Below are 18,262 nucleotides of genomic sequence, written 5' to 3'. Positions count from 1 at the left end.
AATGCTGTCTGAAATCTGAGCACATTATTTAAAAATTTAGCATATCAACTCATGTTAGTGACTACAGGTAACTGTTATTCAAACTGACAAACAGGTGGAAATAAAAGATAATTTGACAACATTCAAATCAAGAAACTATGTTTCCTTAGTCCTACGTTAATTTTTAATAAATTAAAGTAAACACACCGACAAATACACCCCATACTTTGTCATAATATCATTAACTCATTTTCTTAGTCTGGTAAATGTTTATCACCACAATTTGGCTACAACCCTGAATTAATCTAGATCTTTCTTTATAGGCCCTGCACCAGTAATTTTCAAATGATAGGCCACAGGGCTATTGTAATGGGCCTGCCAATCTGTATATTTACATCAAATACAGTCTTTGGAAAAACATGTCTCCCTTATACTATTTTTTTTATTTTTGTAATTAATAAAGTAAATATTTTCTTTCAATTATTTAATTAATACTAATGTATTCACAATCATTAAATGGTAGAAATGCAATTATTTATCAACTGAGTACTTTTGTATTATTTAAAAATACAAAATGTTAAAAACCACTATCTATGCTGGGAGAACTGAATTTCTGTTTTTATGTTCCTTGCATTTATGTAAAAAAAAATGTCAGCTAACCATGGGATATTTCTTCTCATTCCACAATTGCTCACTGTGGCATTCACAGCTGTCCAAATCTACCTTGGAATTCATATTTCCCTTCAAGATCAAAGTTTAGTGTACCTAGCTGTGGGCTTTGTTGATCCATTCTTCTTGAACTTCGTTTGGGCCCATAATTACATGCCCAATATAGAGAAAACTGTCAAAAAAGAAATAGATTTCAATTTCAAGCTTCAGAGGAGTTCTGATAATAAAAAATGTGGTGAAAGTGATGAAAAATACCTTGGCGGATGCTCCCTTGTTTTCAGGGACAATATACTATGTAGTGGCTCTACGAACGGATACCTGTCAATTGTGAGTTTTGGCTATTGTGAGGGGAAGTTGTCATTTTTAAAAAAGGAAAAACTCTTTTTGATGTAGAAAAACATCCAGCCATGCTACTTGCTATGCAAAAACAGTGGGATTGCTTTCTGCATGCCAGAAGCAGGGCAAAGGTACAACACACCCACTGCTGGGGCCCATTAGCATCTTTTGTCATAATACATGGCAAATGGACCAGTAACTACCCACTGCCAATTACAGCGATGATGAGCCAACCTAAAATAGGCAGGTGAGCAGACTAAGTGCCCCTGTGGTTTGCCAATTACCTAAATTATCTGCGGTAGTTTTAGTGCACAGCTACCATGAATACAAATATAAAACACTCTAGTATTCAGGAGCGTTAGGCGCTGCTTGGTGTCAAAAAGCAGAGAGAAAATAAGCAGGATTTCCAGAAGCTTAGTCCTAGCAATTGTGATACCCAGTGTCACCCAGATGAAATACCATCCTGCATTTTGTTTGACAATTCTGTCTCCTCTAGGGAAGGCTCCTGAAATGAGGAAGCATCAGTTCTGAGCTCAATGTCACCAATCAATTGCACAAATCGTTCTCCATGATTCTGAGCAAATGGACATTGGAACAATCCACGGCACTGGAGGAAGAGCTGGTATCAGAAGACCTCAATTAAATGAAACCACTTTTACCAGAAAAAATATTATGTATAGTAGATCTGGGGAAAGAACCAGACAGAAACGGCAAACAAGAGAATTGCAATTCCTGCCATTCCCTCAAAAGATAAAGGAAGGTTTTTTAAAAATCACCAATGTCCTTTGTTGCAAATCATAAAGGCTGAGCAATGGCCTGGTGAAAAGACTTTGGCTTTGACTTCATCCTAGAACGCCTGCTTTGGTAGCGTTACTCTATCAGGGGAAACCACTTTCATTTTCCCATTGTTCTCACATTGGAAATCACTAGGAATAATGAGAGAGCTCAACACTATTTTAAAGGCAATGCAACATTTTCCGATTTAAAAAAAATGATGCTAACTTATATGTTCAACATCTCCCCATCTTTCAGAAAATTACATACATACTTGCTTCCGAATGTGGCGTTGGGTGTGAGTACATGAGCGGATGCCATTGTGTTCGTGTTCACTTAGACTTCCCAATAGGGTAGCAGAGAGTAAATTACTTCAAAAGAAGGGTGCATGCTCGGCGGATAATATGTACAGTGGCTGTGTTTAAGGTTAATAGCAGCAGCCAGGAATCTGAGTTATACTGCTCCAGCACTGAACTAATATGTGATCTTTGACAAGTCACTTAATCTCTCATCATTCTTAACTGTAACGATAGTTTATCTAAATTATAATAGCAGATAATAATACCTTGCTTGGAGTAGTGTGGTAAGACTTGATTAATTGTCATGTGTGAAGCACTGTAAGGTCTTTGGATAAAATGTATTACTAAAGCACACAGCATTAATATTATTCACCCATTAACAATGTTTTCTTGTGTAATGGTCCAATATACTATCAGTTTAAGACACATAGGGGAACACTGTTAAGATATAGTAATAGAATGATAAGCATTTTCACTGCTCCTTGCATACATTCATGTTTTACAAACTAGTCTATTGTACAGAATATTCAATATAGTTACTAAGTTCCACACTGACTGTTTTATTATGCTAATTGATAATCTACTGTGCTCCGAAGATTTAAAAAAATGAAATTAAACTGAAAAATCAAAGGGTAACAACTTTATAATGCCTCTTTAATTTAGTGAAATACAATTAAAGTCACACAGTGATAGAATTGAGTGTGAATACTAAGATGACTCTAATTGACAAAGTCAATGTTAGAGGCAAGCTGAATAAAAGCAAAGGAAAATGCCAATACAGTGCAGCGCCATGGGATACCTGTGTCGTCTCACAAACATGAACTCTAAGAAGTCCATAGATGTCACAGAAGAGAATGTTCTGAAGAATGTTTATGTCACTGGAAAAAGTTTTTTGAATCAGATAGAAATGCACACATTGAAAAGTAACATAAAATTCATTATTTTCTTTATTAAGAAGAAAAGCATGCTGAGAAAGACTTAGACCTACTAAGCTTATCTGAGTTACTTCCTATGGTAAACACATAGGATTCAAGCCTTTCTGCTTTAATATAAGACACAAAACATGTATAGGCATGCGCATGCTCATACACATACACACACACACACACACACACGAAATCTATGAATATATAATTTAAATGTCCAATCAAATTAATAATTCCAGTGAGATTCCCTTATGTAACCAATAGGAATGGGCCTTTTCTGTGACATTATTCCACAATTGCCATTCTTTACATGATTACAGCCTAAATGAAAAAATGACTATACTTAGGTACTGCTGAGGGGATGGTAAATTGGTACAAAGCCTTAGGTCAGATCTTAAGAATACATATAAAATCCCCCTTCTAGGAATTTAGCATCCCTACGGCTGTATTCTCATTCTCATATTTTTTCAGCAGAAAGCATGGAAGGGCAGAAAAAAAATTATGAAGGGCAAAATATTTCTGAAGAGTAATGTTCTAACTTTTAAATTAATGCCAATATTATATGTCACTCTGTGACATATGCTTAGCTTTAGAAATCAGAAAACTCTTTCTCAAATCTTTGAGATAAAATTGACAGACAATGATGGTATGTTTGTTGCTCCTACATCAGTCTATAACTCTCAGTGATACCACAAGCAAAGATACAAATATATAAGTAGAAAGTGTGAAAAAATAGCAGGTAGTAAATAAACAGGGGAGAGTAACAGAAAACAAATAATTGGGAATATATCTTATTTTGATAGAATGTCTTCTTTGAAGAATAAGCTTGTGTGTGAGGCAAGGGTAACTGAAAGTTTATTTGAGAACTTTATACTACAAATCTATATATTTGCTCTTAATTAGCTTATTTATTATAGCATTGTGAATTTTAAGAGTGCATATCATGTTTTAGCAGGACTATACCAGCTTTCTCTATATGATGGGATAATGGATGCTTTTTTAATACACTGTTTTTCTTATTTGAGTTTTATAATATTTAAATTACTTTTATGATTAGAAAAAGAAAAACACTATTAACATTTTTGGCAGAGTATATGAAACTGTTGCTTCCTGAAACATTGACGATTGTTCCAAAAATTCCAAATTTTCTCTCATCACTGATAAAATCTTACTCAATATGTAGAACTTATATGATTAAAATACAAAAATAATATTTATATTGATGAACACTAGAGTCCCAGATGCACCTACCATGTTTCATACTTCTGAACAATACAACTATAGCTTTCATGAGAAGCATGAAAAAGTAATTTTTAAAGCAATACTTAGTGTTTCCTAAATGTATCCGATGGAAATTGTTTCACTTGAAAGTGAAATTTTAAGGAGGCTGCTCCAAACTAAAGACAATAAAACATTCTGGATTCAGGACGACACTTTTGTAAAGTGGCTATCTATCTTCTGAACCTGGGTGCCAGAAATAGCATAAAAAGCATGGATAATGTAAAATTCCTCCTCCACACCTAAACAAATGAATGTTCATCATGCCTGCCAAGGATATCAAAGGAAAAATGAATTTCTTCTCTTCTCATAATATTTCTAGAAGGGAACCATCATTAGCAGCAGAAATAATGCAAAAGAGTGAGACAATAGCAGTCAAGATTAATGTGCTCGCCTGTTTATATAGGCCTCTGCTCAGTTGGATTTCTTCCAAGCCACCCACCTCTATTAAAGGTAGTCATATTCGCCACAGTCACCCATTTGCTACAAACTACCTAACCAAAAATGCCCCCCAGTAATTCTCTACAAATATGTAAACGTAGTGGCCGATGCACCAAATATTTTTCAAAAATATTTTTTTAATCCCTCATATTTTCTTTTTAAATGTATATTACAAATGCCTGCTAAAGAAAGAAAGAAAAATATATGCCCCTATACATGGCATTGTATATTTGGTTAAATCAATACTGGGCCCGTGACATTTCTTAGAAATTACTTTCTTGGTTACATGAACTAGGATGTAGTCTTGTCAGCATTGTTATACAGATTAAATGAGAATGCATATAACTTTCTGGGAATATAGTATAGCTCTGTAAAATATGTTACTACATAAAATGTTAAAGCAGCATTCTAGTAACGTACAATATTCTTGTCTTCAATCATAGTAATGCCTGCTTTTAACAAAGTCTTGTAACTTCCCAAGAATTTATTTCATTCTCTGTTATTTTGATTTTAGTTGTAACTTTATTGGCATCTTGTACTAGAAACTGATGAAGAAACAGTGTCATTTTAGTAGAAAGTGAAGTGCATTTTTAAGATCAAAGCATTAGAGTTGCTCACCTGGACTCATTTCTGGCTTCACCACTTGCTGTCTGTGACCACAGGCAAATTGAGTGGACTCTACTTATCAATTTTCCCAGTAAGATTCTTATAGAAGCATCACAATTAAGAGAAGTAATCCATGTAACACAGTAACTAATATATACTAAAATTTCATATGGTAGTTATTAGAATTTATCTTCAAAGTAATGATTTTTCCAAAAAAGAACACTGCCATCTTGCATATTTCAGGGAAACTGCTACTAAAGAGACAAATAACAGTCAATTTTTGTAACTATATACTTTATATAGAAATATAATTTTTTTTGCTTCATTGCTATATTGCCATTTATTTAGGATATTGTTTATTGTTAAGATTACCACAAAGAAAAGCAATTGAATTATTAGGCTTCTGGATAAATACATTTAAAATTCTGCCTCCACACATCTGATAATGTTGGGTTCATTGAAAACATTAGTTAAATTTCATTTTTGACATAAGTGATGATAAAGAACTCTTTTTTATTCATTTTATTAATTTTAGTTTTTAAAAAATCTTTATTGTTAAAAGTATTACATATGTCCCCCCTTTTCCCCCATTAACCCTTTCTAGCCCACCCCCATGCCCCCAACCCAGGGCTTCACCACCCTATTGTCTGTATCTATGGGTTATGCATATATGCATACAAATTCTTTGGTTGGTCTCTTCCACCCATCCCACCCACCACTGCCTTTGCCTAAATCTTTTACTTTTCAGTAATTATTTTAGAAGTTGAAGCATAAAACATATAATCTACACTAATAAAGAGAAAGATGCAAATTGACCGTACCTTCATGACACCTATCAGCCAATCAGCAGTGAGTATGCAAATTACCCAACAAAGATGGTGGGTTAATTTGCATATGCAGGTGCCGAGCGGCAGAGGGCCAGGATGCTTGTGTTGTCGCCATGGCGATGATGCAGGCGTTCTGCACCACTCCAGCCGTTCCAGGCCGCTGGGCAGCATAGGAAGACAGAAAGGTGGCTCTGGGCAGCATGGGAAGGCCAATTCTTGCACGAATCTTTGTACATCAGGCCTCTAGTCTATTAATAAACAAAGGTACTGATTTATTTTCCATTCCTTAAATAATACACCAAATATTTACATTTAAAAATAATTTTTAAAAATTATCTTTCTGGTATCACAGAAAGATATTTACTCTTTGCCTCCAGTTCCTGGACTCCTGGCACAGAGTTCCCAAAACCCTTGGGATTTCCTGAGTGGTAAGAATGATAAAGTTTCTTTTCTTATAATGAGGAGATTCTTGGTGGGTCCAAGAGAACTTCAGAATGGGTGCTAGAAGCCAGAAAGATCAAGTGTTGCTTACAAACTTGAAACTTTCTGCTGTACCTCACAACCTCCAGGTTGGGGAGAAGGGTTGGAGACTGAGTTCATCAATGTTATGGACGGAATGTTTGTGCCTTCCCTCCCCAACCCTCGCCTTCAGAATTCAAATGTTGAAATCCCCAATGTGATGGTACTGGGAGGTGGGGCCTTTGGGAGGTAATTAAGTCATGAGGCTAAACCCCTCAAAAATGGGATTAATGCCCTTATAACAAGAGACACTAGAAAGCTTGCTTCCTCTCTTTTACTGTCCACCATGTGAGGACATAACAAGAAGATGTCCATCTGCAAACCAGGAAGCAGGCTCTCACCAGATACCAGATCTGCTCACAGCCTTCCAGAACTACATAAATCAATATTTGTTGCTTCAGCTGCCCAGTCTACAGTAATTTCATACAGCAGCCCAAACTAAGGCAATCATCAATGACCAATTTCATTAAACATGCCTACATAATGTTTGGATTCAGGGAGCTTCTGGGTTGGTGAACACATCCCTGGGCTGGGGGAGTAGCAAACACTTAGCCATGGAGCAGAGTCTCCTGTGCTTGGGACCCTTCTAGACCTAATCTATGTACCTCTTCATCTGGTTATCCATCTGTATTCTTTATAATAAACTTACAACTGCAAGTTGACTATTTCCCTGAGTTTTGAGCCATTCTGGCAAATTATTAAATCTGAAAGAGGAGTAGGACTATAGAAACCCCCAACCTTGAAGCCAAGTCAAACAGAAGTATGAGAACCTGGGAAACTGGTCTTTTGGGACTGAGCCCTTAAGCCTATGGAGTCAGAAACTAACTGGTTACTTAGACTCAGAATTTAATTAAATTGTAAGACAACCAGTTGGCGCTAGAATTAGTTGGTGTCAAGAGGACAAAATAATGTTTCACAAGACCTTGATTTAATGCCCCATAAATTAGTCCAATTACTTCTCTTAGTTCTGAAGAAATTGTTTTTCCCCTTTTATTCCTTAAAAACATTGCCATTTCAATAGAAAATAACAGAAATTTTGTTGATATTAAAATTATTTACATTTGTATAGTTTGGAACTGTTTTCAAAAAGTCTTTCAGAATCATAAGAGTGTAAAATCCCTTAAATCAGGTGTCTTTAAAAAAACATGTTAAAATTTAACCCTTTAACCTGAAATAATGTGTCTCTGAATAGTATCTGTCTTTTCTTCCACTGAGCAGTCAATGTCTTTATTACATTTTAATTAGTTTCAAAATTTTACTTTTTCCTGAAACATTAATATTTTAACATCAGCTCAACAATGTGATTATATGTGTTGAATTATGTATGTGTATATATACCTATTTTTTTGTACATGCATACAAAGGAAAGCAGAATTAACCTTTAAAGTTTAATATACATAAATTCAGAGGGAAAACTTTTTTTATTACATGCTATCATTATGACTCTTACATGATAGCATAGGATGCCTATAGCTACAAAATAATAAGGACAATAAAAGGTTTATTCAACTGCATATTTCTTGATTTATTTGTAGCAGTTGTGGAAGCAAATTTCTGTTTTCCAGGAATAGTAACAATGTTGCAAACAGCTATTTTCTGGTATAGTTAAATTAGAAATGCCTGAGGAAAAATGTCCAGATTAAAAGCAAAAACTAAAACCAGAAGGTAAGCAAAGGAAGGCAAAGAAGCAAACAAAGAAATAAATAAATAGAAAAAAATAGCTCATGTTAATTTAGGGGCTTTACCCAAGCAAATGCCTTAAGAATGGAATTTATAGATTTTTTAAAAACTTCCTCTTAAAAGTATTGCAGCTTAGATTTCCTGTGAAGATGGGGGTGTAAGTAAACGTGGTACTCAAATCCTCCCATAACCAAATCAAAATTACAGTTAAACTACAGAACAACCATCATTCAGGGCTGCCTGAAATCAAGCTGAATAAAAAACCTACAACTAGGGAATTAAAGAAGAAACCACATCCAGACGGGTAGGAGAGACAAAGATGGAGGATGAGCTGGCCCCAAATCCACCTATGAGACATAAAAATCAGAAGGGTTCTCGTGGCCTCAGAGGTCCTCCCCTAAGGAGTGGGGAGTCCCCGCCCTATACCAATCCTCCAAGTCCAGGGTTCCAGAGCCAGGAAGAGAAGTCCCCATAACTTCTGTCTGTAAAAACCAGTGGGGATTGTGGCTGAGTAAGAAGGAGTGCTACTTGATTCCCATTTAAAGGGTCCATCCAGACATACCTGGATTCACTCCCTCTGAGCTCCACTGCTGGGGCAGCAACTTGAAAGTACCCAGGGCCACATGGGGAGGAACTGAATTGTCTGACCTCAGAATGAAAGCTGGGGGGTAGCTTTCTGCCGAAAAAAGTGTGTAGAGGTCATCGTTCCTTTTCTAAGAGCTTCCCCACCTACTCTCCTCCACCACCCTACCCCCCAACCCCTGACAATACCAACAGAACTAACAGTCAGGTGCCATATCTGAGTCTCCATCAACCTGGGTCACATTGAATAACCAGCCCTGCCCTGGTTATTCCCTGAGACCCTGCTTTACCCAACTTGTGGGCCCACCCAAGCCTTTTCCAGAGGTTTCCCCATACAACTGGCCTCTCTTGCTTCATACTTCAGACTTCCTTAAAATCTCTCAAACAAGCAGCATCTGGCCTCTGCATACCTTTCACTCTCTTGCAAAGAGGCCTCCATAAGACTGTCAGCTGATTTCTCAACAGAAACTTTGCAGGCCAGAAGGGATTGGCAAAAAATATTAAAGTTATAGAAAGCAAGTACGTACAACCAAGTTTACCTAGCAAAGCTTTCATCTAGAATTGAAGGACAGATACAGACCTTCCTACATAAGAGAGAGCTAACTGAGTTCATCACAACCAAACCAGTATTATATGATTGGGAAGTTCTTGGATAGTAGTCAGGTGGCCTGGATTCCAGCCTAAGTTAACTCTTTAAAGGTAAGTACCACTCATTATATTTGTATCTAGCTCAGTGTCTACTATGTAGTAGATGTTTATTAAGTGTTCATTGACAAGTAGAATCTAGTTTATCTGAATTTGGAGCTAACTCATTGAAGCATGTAAGTGCTCCTTTACTACCTCTTTCTATTGGGAGGTGGGGACTTCATCCCTTAGTAATAGAGATCATTCTCCTTAATTTAGGAAAAACAAAAAAAAAATTAACAGGTCAGCCAGTCAATATAATTTTAACTGCTTTCTCTATGCCATCTGTTATGAAGAGTTGAGAAGCTGTATCTTTCTATATTTTATATGAAAGCTACCCAGAATTTGAGCTGCTAATATCCTTTTAGGTTTTGAATGAAAAAGTGATAGGTGAATTAAAGTTAAACTTAAAACCCAAATACTTTACAAAAATTTTAATTAAATTTGGCTGTGTAGTACACCTTCACATTTTCCAACACCTCCAAGAATAATATTGGAAAATATCTCCTCCTCAGTGTAATAAAATCTGCAAGCATTCAGGACTTGAATTTATTAAAGTAAAATTCCTGAATATAGTTCAAAGTGAAGATGAGAACTTAACATAAACACATGATATGCTAAATATTATATATTTAAAATATAATACTCTATATAGATTTTCCTACTACCACAGTGGAACTCCCAAAATTGATTTAAAATGTGTTAGACAATGCATTAAGCAGCAGAGACAATGATGAAGACTCAACATTGGGTCTTTAACTGAATCTAGCAAACCAGGAAATGTGAACAAAATAGATATAAATGTTGTGTAAAAACTGTGACAGTTGAAGTGACACATACACATGCACAAAAAAAGGTAAAAATAATTCTGGGCAGGAATATTGTAGGCAAATATGAGAGCTGAAGAAAATGTCGAAGTGGGTTTTTAGAGGAAAGTGAATCTGACTGAGTAGAGAGAGACAGGAGAGAAGGCATTCCAGACTAAGGAAAAAGCAGGAAGAAATAATCTATGATGAGTCTGAGGATTTAATGTGGCTAAATCACTGGGTGAGAGTGATTTTGAAAGGAGATTATAAGTGTAGATTAAAGGCACAGTGTGAAGTCTATGTAATCCACACTAAGGATTTTGAATTATTTTTTACCTTGTAAGCAGCAAGAATTCATAGAATGTTTTAAGCAGTGAAAGGACAAATAAGTAAAATATAGTATGTTTTTGAAAAAAAAATCATCCTAAAGCTTATTTTCAAGTATTCCCTTCAGAAAGGGAACTAAATTAATGTAGTAATTAAAGGAAGCATTGTGGCCCAGCCAGCGTGGCTCAGTGGTTGATCATCAACCTATGAATCAGAGGGTCATGGTTTGATTCCCGGTCAGGGCACATGCCTGGGTTGTGGGCTCAACCCCTAGTAGGGCGCATTCAGGATGCAGCCAATCAATGATTCTCTCTCTCGTCATTGATGTTCTTTTTCCCTCTCCCTTCCTCTCTGAAATAAATAACAGTATATTTTAAAAAAAGTAAAGTGAGTATTGTGTTTTCTAGTTTTCTTTCCAACCTAGGTAACATGAAAAAAAAAGTTATGAAATTTTATTTTATATGGAGCACAGTGAGGAGATAGGATTTGAGGATGAAGTAAACTTTGATTCAAAGTTTGTAGTAATCATGACATTTAAGTGGGGAAAAGACTCTTAAAAGTCAGTTGCCAAGTGGCAGATTTCTGGTTTTAACAGGGTAGCCCTGGGTGGGAGGAGGCTGTCTGAGAGGAAGGGATGGGGAGAACCTGGGCTTTGACCACTTCTTGGAGGAGAGCACGTTCCATTGGGAGTGTTAGATCCGTCAGCAATTTCAGGAGGGATGAGAAAGAGCAACGACTATTCATGCCACTGAAATTTGACTTGAGGTCCACAAATTGTTCCACTGTCCTCTACACCTAAAAACTCAGGAACTGGTACAATTATTCTGGACCCATCCCAAAGAGGCAGTGTGTGTGTGTGTGTGTGTGTGTGTGTGTGTGAGAGAGAGAGAGAGAGAGAGAGAGAGAGAGAGGATGATGATAATTTACCACAATCAATCTAACATATAGATTTAAAAGACAAAACCTATCTATTTTATTTAATAGTGACTTATTAAAGACCTGGTGAGACCAATGAAGTAGGAGACCCTGCCATCAAGGGCGTATGGGTCTAGCAGAGGAGACAGACAGGCAGGAGAAATAGAACATTCTAAGTCTAACAGTTAACGAAGGCTTACTCTGTTGCTTGGATTTCACATTCCTTTATTAATGGCTGAGGCCCACACCCTCAGCTGCATGTGGTCAGGGATTTGTCCTGTCACCACCATATCCCAGTGCCTGGAAGAGTTCCTGAATCATAGTATGCCCTCAGTAAATGTTTATCTTAATTGATTAATATATTATGAAATACGAATTAGGATAACAATTTCAAAGATAATGAAACTGATGCTAAAAAAAGGTTAAATGACTTGCTATGTGTATGTAGCTAGTAAGTGCCAGAGTTAGGACTCCAAGGCTAAGAACACTTGTATAAGATTTCCTATTTCAGTCATGCATTTGCCTTTCAAATATCATTCCCATATAAACACTTTTGAAACTGATATGCAGAAAAAACAGGTGTGGTCTTTACTTAGTATGGGTCAATTTGTACAGCTGAAATAGGGAAAAACTTTAATTGTCATTCAATCCACCTAAAATGGCAATGCCCTTAAACATAGGGGCTATTAGTAATACAAATATGAGGTCTCCACTATTGTGAAAAGCCTGCTTAACTAAACAACAGGCCTCCAGAGGCAAGCCTGCTTCCAGAACTCTTTCTGGCTTGGCTATTCTCCATTTTCATATAAACGGCCAGGCCTGCCAACCCCTGAAGGGCTAAACATCTATAGCTTGTGACAAAGGTTCTGCAAAAAAGAAACACTATGTACTGTCTATTCAAACTCTCCCACTTTTCATATGTTTGGGTCACTACATGTTAAGAAATATTTGAGCATCTAAATGGCCTTTTAAAACTGGCCTGGACTAGGTCTGGAAGATACAAACCTATTTATTTTCACTGGAAGTGCATAGAGAAAGATATATTGGTGTGGTAGACTCAACCCTTCAAGTTGAACATGATGAAAAGTTTATTTCCTTGAAATGAAACTTTTCTAGGGCTCAAAGACATTTGGTCAGCATTTCTGAAAATCTATAAGAAACCAGATAAATTTATGCTCTATAAAAGTCTCATATTATAAAATGAGTTATAAATTAAACCAAAAATACCGATCACATGTTGTCATCTCCCTTTCTCCTGTTCTCTCGTTTATTTGTTTTATTAATATCCCCTAGTTTTTTAATGGTATTCAGAAGATTTGTATAATATATCTTTCTATGATAAACATTGATTTTTAAGAAATAAAAATCAAGTTAAATAAATGATACACGCGATAACATTTTTCTCGTTTACAATGTTAAGTCAGAGAGATACATTGTTCCTAATATTGATTTAAATGGGAATGAAAAATGTCACAGTTTTCATATTGGTCCCTGACTCTTAGTTCCAGAATTAAGAATCTAAGGCCAATCCAAAAAATTAAGTAAAACTTAATGAAGAATACATGCAAAAGATACTTAGGATTATAATTAATTTCATAGTAAACAACTTATTTATAAACTACTACTACTAATAATGAAATCTATTATTATTAATAATACTTATTTTAGTTGTTATGAGACCATTTAGTGAGTTGATGGATATTACAAATGTAGCTATTCTCAAGCCCTGGGGCCAGACACTTTTTCTCTAAAGGGACAAATAATATATATTTTAGGTTTTTGTGGGCCACATATGGTATATTGTGGTATATTCTTCTTTTCCATTTTTTTAAAACTATTTTAAAAAATCATTCTTAGATCATGGTCTGGATCTGGTCAGTATCCTATAATTTGTCAACCTCTGCTCTCCTGTTCTAGCCTTGTCCCTACAAGGCAAAGCTCTAAAGCCTTTGCTGATACCTTAACTTGTATATGTGGAAGAGGAAATGTTTGCTCAGAGGTGAGAAAAATAAAACTTTCCCAATTTAAATGCTTTTATTTTTCTTTTCAGTTGCACACACAAAGCCTTGTGCCACCCCAGGTGTAGACAATTCCAGGGCCTGCTGTGTGTCAGCAAAGGGGCTCCGGGCTTTGCAAACACAACCTTACAGAGCATGAAATCTGAGTCAGATAAAGACTCAGTTCTAATTATGCATGCAAATGAAAGGTCCAGTTTCATAGTGAACTCTGTGTATGTGAATGACACAAAATTCTGGTGGCCTGAATCTGTCCTTTCATTTGGCAAATGGCCAGTAAGTGTTCACATGTCTCAGGCACTGTGCAAGGTTGAATGAAGATCAAACCTGAAAGGCCCCTACCCATGTATCCCTTGAAGCAGAGAGATAGAAATAAACATGTGTTCAATGGGAAAAATAAACAGATGTGATGGTGAGTAACAATGTCTGGGGCAGGGGGTATCAATTGTTTTTTGTTGTTGTTGTTGTTGTTTTTTAATACAAAGTTTGTAGGTTGATTATGGAACTCAAAAATAGAATATTTTCCAGGCACACTTAATTCAACTCAACAATATTCACCCAAATTGAGGTTCCATATATGAATAAAAAAGAAATATATTCATTGCTTTCATTCTGGGGTGCAGAGTATAAATAGGACAGTCAGGGAAGAGTGCTGATTTGCTTATAATACTAAATATTACATGAAACAATCTCAGCCTCTAATGGGAAAATTATCAAGAAGAAGTAACAACTTCTATAGAACTTTAATAACTCTTTTTAGTACTCAGGTAATCTTCATAATTTTCACAGAAAGAACTTGTCAGCTTACCCCAGTTGTCAGCAAAAGTGTAATATCCAAGAGATAGTATGTCCTATTGAAGAAAATTCCCCAATTTTACCAAGGGTATTACTAGTATACGCACTTACCAATGCATTACAAATAGGTAAAAACAGGTCTTTAAAATAAATACAGAATTTTTCATATCTTTAATTTCAAATCCTGTGCTTTTCACATTCTTGTTAATCTATAAAATAGAATATCCTGTAGTAGATCTCTTCCTCATTATTTCAAATTAGCCAGCTTCCCTAGTGTTATATTTCATTTCCTTACCATTAAGTACATTCAGATCATGCTACTTACTAAAACTGACATTCATTCTAAATTGATTCATTTTTCTTTTCATGTCACTATTTTAAATTTATTCTAAAAATAATCTTAATTAATCAAAATAACAAAGTACAGCGCACAATTTTTTGCCATAAATGCTGCCTTGGGAACTTTATTGAATTCTTGAGGTACTGAGTTTATAAAATTAAAGACTTGCAATCCTCAAAATCTAATGAAATTGGAGAGGCTATCACTTCCATTTTTTAGTAAATAATAATTAAATTTAACTTAAGTAAATTTTAGGTTTCACATGAGACACTAATTTTCTTATGCACTCCAAAGTCAATAAAAATATCCCCTTAAGAATTTTAATGTTTCCTAAAGCAGTAAAATATAGTGCTTGAATGACAAGCTTTATGTTTTTGCAAAAAAGATAGTGACTTAGTTTATAGTTCCTTTTATGTAAATCCACTTTGTATTCAAAAGTAATGTAATCTGTAATTAAAATGCCTGAAACAAGAAAACACCATAAAAAGTGCTGGGAAGCATCAGCCCCCTAAAAATCATTACAGACATAAAGCCAACAAACTTGTGTTAACTTGTAGAAAGGCCAAACATTTATTTTTATTTAAAAAAATGAAAGAGAGACAGAAAGAACATTTTAACATTGTGTAAAGCAAACTAGAAGAGTGGAATTTGACATTCTGGACTCTCATTTCAACTCTGACACTTGTGTGACCTCAGGCCAGATAGTGCATCTTTTGGTGTCAGTTTCTGCTCCATCTGCTCACTTTACAGGGTAATTGTGAGGAAATGGATGAAAATTTCCTGCAACATACAAAGAGTGCAAAAAGTCAATTGATAACTGACAGTAATGTTGTATATTTCCAAACAAATGCTAATAAAATCTCAGATTTCCCCAGATGATAAGGAGCAATCAATAGCTTGATGGTTCAAATCAAAACAACCATTTCCATCAAAACAGCATTAACCATTTATAGCCCTCCATTCTTCCTAAGCCTTTAAATAGCTTTCCCTATTTGTTGTAATATAATAGTCACACCTTAAAAATAACAAAAACAAAAAGCACTAGTATTCCTAAATCTCAAGAATCAAACTTGGAAAGTATGAAAGAAGTGAAACACAATAACCATAACAGTTTACTACACTGAAGTATCTCCAAATGTTCATGTGATTAATATATAATTTCAGAGTAGTATTTGCTATGTGGTATGTTAGAAAATGTGGTAAGCTGTTCATTGTAGAAATAATGGTTATGTTCATCATAGAGCCATATAAATTCATCCATAAATAAAATAACTCTTATGGGCTAATATGAAAGATTTCAGACATTCAAGGCAATGATAAGGATATATATCTATATGGTGTCCCAAAAAATGTATACACACTTTAACAGCTGATAACTCAATTTTCAATCCTTTGAAATAATGGGTGAAGCCAGACTAAACTTTGAACAAATAAAAATTTATCCTAAAGTGCCATTAGACTTTTTATAATGAGGATACATAAAAGATAAAATTTATGGTACAAAACTGGCAACAGTCAATGAATTGAAGGCACACAAATACTGAACGAAATGATTCTTGATGTTTGTGATTCCCTTGCTTTGCATTATCAGCAGTGCCTGGACCAGAATGATCCTCAGTTTGAAAATAGGCACTGACAAAAAAATTATTCATTTCTGTAGATTCTTTTAAATTTTGAAAATGAATTGTATGTTAATAAACACTGACTTTATATTTTTGGGACATGCTGTGTGTGTGTGTGTGTGTGTGTGTGTGTATACAGTGTGTCTCTCTCATATATATATATATATATATATATATATATATATATATATATATATATAATCATACCACAGGGAAGAACATTTTTGGTGTATAGTCATCACCAACCTGGTATAAAAAATAGTGTAAAAGTTTCAATAAATAATTTTAAACACAAATATTAGACAGAAATATTGAATTGTTATGTCCCATGTCCTAGCAAACAGGTTGTCTGATTTTACCCAGAGGGTGTTATGTGTCTGGGATTCTAAGACTATTTAGAATATATCAAAGTCTACACCTACCAGGCACACTTAGGTCTTTAAATAAGTAAACAGTCTGTAAATGCCCCCTGTAATTTTTTCTGATCTGAGAAAATCATAAAGATAATACTTTCCAGTAGACAAGGATACAGAGGCATTCCAGAAACATGCATTGTTGTATATATAATCTACAGGTCAAAAATCATCAAATGTCTTTTGAAAGAGAGCATCTGTGCTGTTATCTTCTACAAAGAGTAACGATGGTCTATTTGAATTTGTCTTGTTTCTCCACTTCCTTCTAACTTTGTCTACCAATTTTCTGTCCACAAAATATATACCTAGCATATTTGGAGGCATGCACTTTATGACAGATCAGAGATATTTCTAATTCTAAGCACGCAAACCACTTATTTTAGTGCTTTATTTTTCCTTTTATTCTTTAAACATATATTTTTGAGATTTTTTTGCACAGATACAATCATGGCATCTTTATTGTGCAAATGTTCATTTAATTTATTAAGTAGTGCATTCTCTTCAAAAAGTACTGATTCCCTCAAATATTAGGTTAATATGTGTTGCAATATTTGGTGTGTTCTCTGCTGTGCACCAATTCTCCCAGGGATAGTGAAGTCTTTTATAGGATTGGTTGAGAAAAAATGCCCATGGAAGCAATTTGTAATCTATGAAATGCTCTGTCTGCCCAGTGCCACACAGCAAGAGGGAACACAATAGGTAACTTAATGATCAGAGAGAAAGTAATGATGTTAAATCCAAGTTATGCTTAATCTTTAACATTCAGTTTGTGTGAGCACAGGCCTGCAGGGAACAGATGTTGGAACATGACCAGAGATGGATCATTTTGCAGAAAGGTCTTAATGCTAGGGGAGAAAAGACATAATCTATGCAGTCAGATACACAGGGATGCCACTGCCAGCTCTGCCAACGACTACCTACTTATTAGACATATTACTCTACATAGCCACCTTGCACTTTAGTTTCATCACCTATAAAGTAGGGGTAATTACTCTTACTACATAGCATTCTTGGAAAGATTAACCTTCATATATGTGTAAAAGTCCTAGCAAGTAAAACTTTTGGTACATTACTGTCTTTTCATAAGTGTTAGCATCATTTATTCCTCCTTCCTCTTCTTCATCATTTAAATTAAACTCAGCAATTATTTAGTGAGAACCATGTATGGTTACATAGTAAGTGTTAAGGGATGCTGCCTTCAAGCATTTAAAAAGCTAGTGAGGGAGATAAACACATAGTCCATTCAACCAAATACACAAATAAACAAGGACACTCAGCCAACAGCTATTTTTGTTTGTTTGTTTGTTAATGGTGTCATTATCATCCTCCCATTCCCTTTCTTCCACAAACTGAACCCTGACTGACCATCAATCATCAGACCCCATTAGATCTACCTCCTTAGTATCTTTTGCATCTATTTTATTCTTTG

The sequence above is a fragment of the Myotis lucifugus genome, unplaced genomic scaffold (assembly GCF_000147115.1).
Source record: "Myotis lucifugus unplaced genomic scaffold, Myoluc2.0 scaffold_96, whole genome shotgun sequence".
NCBI lineage: Eukaryota > Metazoa > Chordata > Mammalia > Chiroptera > Vespertilionidae > Myotis > Myotis lucifugus.
Note: the sequence above shows the minus strand (reverse complement) of the source record.